At 34.6% G+C, this 6,714-nt stretch overlaps 1 non-coding gene across 1 annotated transcript; it reads left to right on the top strand.

Annotated features, from left to right (window-relative positions):
- The first annotated feature begins 4,745 nt into the window (after window positions 1-4,745).
- On the top strand, window positions 4,746-4,861 carry LOC141589032 (small nucleolar RNA snoR99). The gene has a single exon (XR_012519990.1). It is a non-coding gene; the product is annotated as a small nucleolar RNA snoR99 (small nucleolar RNA).
- The last annotated feature ends 1,853 nt before the right edge of the window (window positions 4,862-6,714 follow it).

The raw sequence follows: 6,714 nt of genomic DNA, 5'->3' as shown, positions 1-6,714 counted from the left end.
ACCGAAATAATGGGGTAATTTAGGAAATTATTATGTTAATTAAGTAAGTGGTAAACATAATCATATTTGCCTAAACCTAGCCATGCATACCTAGTGGTTATTGTGAAGAGCACTTTGATCATGCATTGGGTATCACCACCTCCCCCCACTACCCGGTTTTGAGAAGAGAAAAACCATGGATTTTTCTTCTAATTTTTACCTAATATACACTACCAAAAATATTAGTGTATCATTCATTCATCACACATCTAAAAATAAGAGTTTTTAGTGAGATAAAATCTTCCTCCTTCTCCTCTTTTCTTAGCCGAAAATTAAGAGAACATAAATAATATTTTGGTTAATTTTATTTAAATTAATATTGTTCTAGTAATAATAATATTAATTTTATTAAGAGATTACCTTGGGTATTAATCCTTGGGAGGGATTCTCTACTTGAATCCTTGTTCTTCCATTTTAGGAGTGCTCAAGAACAAGTAAGAAGGAGATCTTACTTGTGCCCAATAATCCGAAATATCAATGTAAGGGTTGATGATTTCTTCCTTATTTTTATTATTGTTTGCATGCATAAGATCCATATTTAATTTTATGACTAAATTAAATCATCACATATATGAATATGTTAAGTAGTGAGATATAGATATCTAACAATAAGACCGTCGTAATTTATGTTTATATCGTCTTAATGAATTAATTTATCGTTTATACACCGTATAGACCACCATGAACAGTGACGTTGACCTTATTAGTTGCCCTTGACCGTCGTGATTTCAGTAGGACCAACTGTGACCATTGTTGACCACCGTAGGTGGCGGAATTGGTGTCTAAAGGGGCGGTTGTCACGGGTTTTAAGACAGATTTTGTACCTTGTGTGGTTGTCGTATGAACTTGGGACCTGGGTAGTTGGCTAGGCCGGCTATGGGTGGTCCTAGTGGTGGTGTTGGGGTGGTAGCAGCTGGTGGTTGGTACGATGGGATACCGGGTTTTGGTGTTTGTATGGTGCTCGTGTCATATCTCGGTCATGCGTCGTTTTGTGGGGTCATGGGTTGTCATGAGTGGTCGTGGCAGGTGGTGAGACCACCGTGGGTCAAAGGAGACCACGGTGGTGGCCACGGACTGTCACGGTGGTGGTGAGGTGGTGAGTGTGTATGCTTGTGTTGGTTTGTGTCGGGTTGTGGGATAGAGTTTAGGGCGAGGTTGTGGGGCCTGGTTAGGACGGTTCAGGAGGTGGTTGGTGGTTGTCGGGATGCGTTAAGGTGCGGGCTTGAGGTGGCAGGTTGTGGTGGTGTCAGGAAAAGGCGGTTAAAGGATGGGTATTGAACACGGTTTTACCGTGTGTATGGGGTTGGTGTCTGGGTTGTTTTCACGTGATTTTCATGGGTTTGGGTAGTGGGTTGACTTGTTTATTTTTAAGACGGGTTTTTACGTAATAATAATTTATACGGAAAATAATTAATATAATTAAATTATAATTGAATAAATTAATATAATGAATTGAATAATTAATTATTAAATTATAATATTTCGTTTAGGTGACGGTTTTGAAGTGGAGTACTTCTAATTATTTTTATTGGACTGCTTTATTGGATTATTGCCGCTGAGGTAGATTATCTACTCAACTCGAATGTGTATTGGTAATTTATCAGCTGAATAATAATTGGTAATTGGATGTTGGTTGTTGGATGGTTAATAATTATTGTTTATCCGTTGAAATATTATTATCCGTATTGCATATTGGCATTGTTGTTGTTTGAGTACCCGGACCAGGGGTGGCGGGTTATATTTGAAGAATCGGACCAGGGGTGGCGGTATATAAAAGGGTGTCTCGGAGTTTGTTATGGCTGTATAAACCGGACCAGGGGTGGCGGTTTATACAAGGGTGTCTCGGAGTTGCCATTGTTTTTAGGGGTGTCTCGGAGGATGTGTGATTGTTGGAATTGTGAACGGAAATGAGTATTTGAATAATTGTTTTGTCTTATCGTTGTATTAGTCTTGTTGTTTAGATATTCATACTCAACCGTTGGGTTGACCGTGTATTCGCTAAACACCTGTGATGACCAATAATTGGGGAGCAAATTGATTTTAGGTAATTGAGCTGGGTTAGAAGGAGAGCTGAAGGGCGAGAGGCTATGGCATTTACTTAACTGTTTAGATCACTTAGTTTGGTCAAACAATATTTATTATTCATTTTATTTAGTTTCCGCTACAGTTGTATTTATTTAATTACAGTTACTTATGTCGGATTTTGTAATAAGGCCATTTAAACGTTATAATTATTTAAAGTACTGTGGTTTCGTTTATCTTTGTGATCACTACATCAGGTAACTAAGATGGTAACACTTTCATTTATTTAGGAATGCCTAGTAAAGGCTCTTAATTAAATAAGTGGGAGTGTTACAAAGGACGCTGATATGAGTCGGTCCACCCTCAACCGGATGTGTAAGACGCTAAGATAGATCCTTCTTCGCCTTTTTCCTCCCCGTGCTACTGGATGAATCCTCAATATACGCCACATATCGACCTCTAACATCTCGTACCACCTTTTTCGGTTGTGGTTCGGTGCCTGGTTCTCCAAAAACCGATCGTCATCCTCCTCTTCATCCTCCACCTCATCATCAAAATGATCCTTCGACTCATCATCAGAATGTGGATGCCCTTTTCCCCAACCACGACGTGGTGGCACTCCGCAGTTTCGTCGAATATAAGGCGTGACAAATCTCCCGGCGATACGGTCCTTTGGGGGACCCATTACGTTATTTCCTCTATCTCCCATTTGCATTAACGAGATTAAAACATTAGAAATACATCGATAAACAAAAAAAAAAGCAATTTAAATATGAAAATTAAGATGAAAATGAAATTTAAAGGTCTGATCCATGGGCGGACTTTAAAAATCAAAGTCTGACACTATGCTTACCAGCGTTACATTCAACGTCCAACCCACCTATGACGTTGAAGATCAAAGTCCAGCCCACCGATGACGTTGAAGATCAACGTCCAGCACCAACACAGACGTTGGTCTTCAACGTCTGCTCCATCTCCAACGTTGCAAGCCAACGTCTTATACCCTATGGAACGTCGAAGTTCAACGTTGCTACCCTTCTCCAATGTTGAGCTTCAACGTCTCCTTCCTTCGCCTCATTCCAACGACAACAACAACCCGCCAACAACAACACACAACCACCACCACCACCACCACAACAACAACAACAACAATAATAACAACAACAACAACAACAACAACAAATCACAACGTTAACAACAACGTTAACAACAACATCGATCTACAACAAACAACAACAACAACAACAACAACAACAACAACAACAACAACAACAACAACAACAACAACAACAACAACAACAACAACAACAACAACAACAACAACAACAACAACAACAACAACAACAACAACAACAACAACAACAACAACAACAACAACAACAACAACAACAACAACAACAACAACAACAACAACAACAAAGAATTCAATAACAATATCAATTCAAACTAATTAAAATTAAAATACATCCTAAACTAATTTAAATAAAAAAAACTAAAGCAACTACTTCTACATTTGATATAATCATCAATTAATCACAACAATAAAGGCAAACAAACAATCATAATCTAATTAATTTAAAGTAGACAAATTTAATCCTAAACTAATTTTTCTAAAAAAAAAATAACGAAATCGGTGACTTACTTGTATGCTTTTCTGTTAGATTGGTGTCACGGTGGGCAAGGGGGTTCGTCGGCGGTGATGGTGGCGGTGGGATTGGCGGAGGTGGGTTTTGGTTTTTCTTTTGAATAACTAAAGAGAGAGTAAGAGGGAGATAAAGAGAGGTTTAAAAAAATGTCGACCATATTTCATAATCGGGTTTATTAATGATAATGAACAAATAACTAATATAAATCCCGCGCATGCATGCAGAGTATTTCTAGATCATTTAGTTTATAATGTATTATTTATAGATTTAAAATCGACATATTATTAATTTTAAAATGTCTATTTTAATAAAAATTTGTATCACAAAAAAAAAATGATTTCAATTTATTAATTTTCTCAAATAGTTTTAAAAAGGTTTTTGTAACGAAATTAATAATATCAGTTCATATTTTTTTTATACAAATTAAAATACAAAACTAATAATATTAGATTTATATCAGTTTTTTTTTTTTTTTTTTTAATTAAAATATTATAATTTAGTTAAACAAGATTATAATGATTAAAAGATTATATATTATATATTAATTAAAAGATATAATAATTTAATAAAAAAAATAAAGTTTTATTTTCCTTATTTAAGTAGATTCTTTTTATAGGGGAAACTATTCAAAACTTTTATTCTCCTAGTAATGAGGGAGATTTTATACGTAAAAAGACCGTCTCATTATGTATGCTCGTCTTTCTCGTATCTACAAGACTACAACGAACCACGGTGGTAGATAGCTGGAAGACTTGGAAGCTTGAAATGGGCAATAACTTGTATGAAAGCCCAATCCATAAATTTCTCAATCGATCAAACCCTAACTCCAGGCATTATATATGTTCCTCACCCTCTCTGTCTTCATAAACATTAGTACAGCCGCCCTGTTCTACATCATCTCGATCGATTCATCAACCCTTTACTTCCACGGTTCAACCGTAACTACATTTCCATGTTTGTATGATTTTAATTGTTTTTGTTTTAATATTTACGGGGACAAAATCGTCTGCCCTTAAAGCGAGATTTAATTATCATTAATCGCTTTTTAAGGATGAATCAAGTCCCCAAATTAACGATTTCATCCTTCACTTTGTCAGCAGTCTGTTTATCTTGATTTTCTGATTTCTTGCTGATCATAATCGGGTGACACAATTTATCCCTTTAATTATCTAAGTTTTGTAATTTACATGTTTTTTTAATTGATAATTATTGTTTTGGTAAATTGCCCTTGAGAGAGCTCAGTATTTGCCAAATTAATGGCTGCTAAGTTCCGTTGCAGGCATAGATTAAAATCGAGTGCTTTTATTTCGTCTCTCTAACTTCATTGCTAAAGTTTCAGAGCATGTAAAGGCTTCGAACAAGTTAATTGATTAGTTTCTTTTATTTCCGACTACTAAATTGGGTTTTCAATTTAGTCTTATAAAATCATCCAATTATTTTTTCATGTTATTAAATTTAGTTTTCAAATTATTCTTGTATGTGGATGTAGATTTGGAATCTGTTCTTAGGTATTGAATACATTACTCTTGTCAAATTGAACGATTTGAGACAAAAGTTAGCAAAAAAGTAGAATTATAATAACGACCTGAAACGTTTGCAGTGCAACTTGAATTGAGAATTTGAAATTGCTGAGATGGGTCAAAGTTACATCTAAATTTACTGTGTTTTACCGACTGTCATATCTTTAGCCCGTGTTCTTTTGGAAATCTGAAAGTGCTCTGATGTGTATTTATTAGATTTGAACTGAACTTATATAGGAGGATTTGAACCGAACTAAATTAAACCAAGATCAAACAACCGGGAATTCTCTTTCTTTCGAACAAAAAATTTTTGGATCCTTATATTAAAAAATCTAGTAAAAAAGAACATAGGAGTCCGAATTATTCAGAACTTAATGGGATGAGTCATTGTAATCACATATATCCTGCAAAAAACTCCGATTTATTGGCAAAGAGGCGAAAAAGTTTCAATTGAGTCAAGAACGAGAAAAAAGAATTAATGTCCCTTTCCAATGGTATACGATCTGAACTGAACTTAAATTAAGTGACGTATAGGATCTAAACAACTAAACTGAACTTATATAATCTGAACTTATGGGGTAAAAAAATTTTAAAGGAAGCAAATGGGTAATAACATAAAATACACTAAAAAAAACTAAGAAAATGTAACTAAAATTTCGAAAATGCCTAACTCCAATTGCATGAGAGAGATTTAAATGACTAAGTGAAATAAGTCAACAAATTAAAGAAAACTAGTGTAGATCTCGTGCCACAAGTCCACAACACATTATTTTTTAGTTTTGTTTTGTGTAAATTAACGGTACTTTCAATTTAATGTTATAATGTACTAATATAATCTTAGTAAGAGATAGAAAATGAAAGTTTCCTATCATCAAGAGATACTTTAGTTAAGTTATTTTTGTTTTAAACTATTTTTACTTTACTTTAACTAATTTATGACATTAAAATACAATTAAGTGATGTAAAATCAAAACGCATATTAACCATATAACGAAAACAGTATACTACACATTTAAAAAGATGGTTTACGAATAATTAAAGTAATATTTTTTTTATTTCTAATAAAAAAAAAGGGTCATGATTTTTGCAGTACGCAATTACTCATCTCAGTACATTTCTGACCATATTACCCTTCTCATCGCCCCTCCTATTTTACCTCTCTAACGTTAATCACAGCCTCCGTCATCGTCGTTACTACATTAATAGAAAAGAATAGAAAAAACAACTCCTATTAATAGACATTGAGTAAAAAGAATAGGAAAAACAACTCCGCCGTTAATCACAGCCTCCGTCACCGTCGTTACTATCGTTGTCGAACGCCGTCCAACCACCATCGACCTACACCGGCGACGCAATATGCTAAAACGCCAACAGCAACCCCGCTATACACTAACAATGTATGAATTTAGACATAAAACCCTAATTAAAAGGAATAAAAATATAAAAAAGAGAATTAAATTATTTATATAGGATCGGTTTTTCTAACC

Source organism: Silene latifolia, chromosome 6, assembly GCF_048544455.1.
Source record: "Silene latifolia isolate original U9 population chromosome 6, ASM4854445v1, whole genome shotgun sequence".
Taxonomy (NCBI): domain Eukaryota; kingdom Viridiplantae; phylum Streptophyta; class Magnoliopsida; order Caryophyllales; family Caryophyllaceae; genus Silene; species Silene latifolia.
The sequence above is the reverse complement of the archived record's forward strand: the minus strand, read 5'-3'. Positions and strand labels throughout refer to the sequence as shown.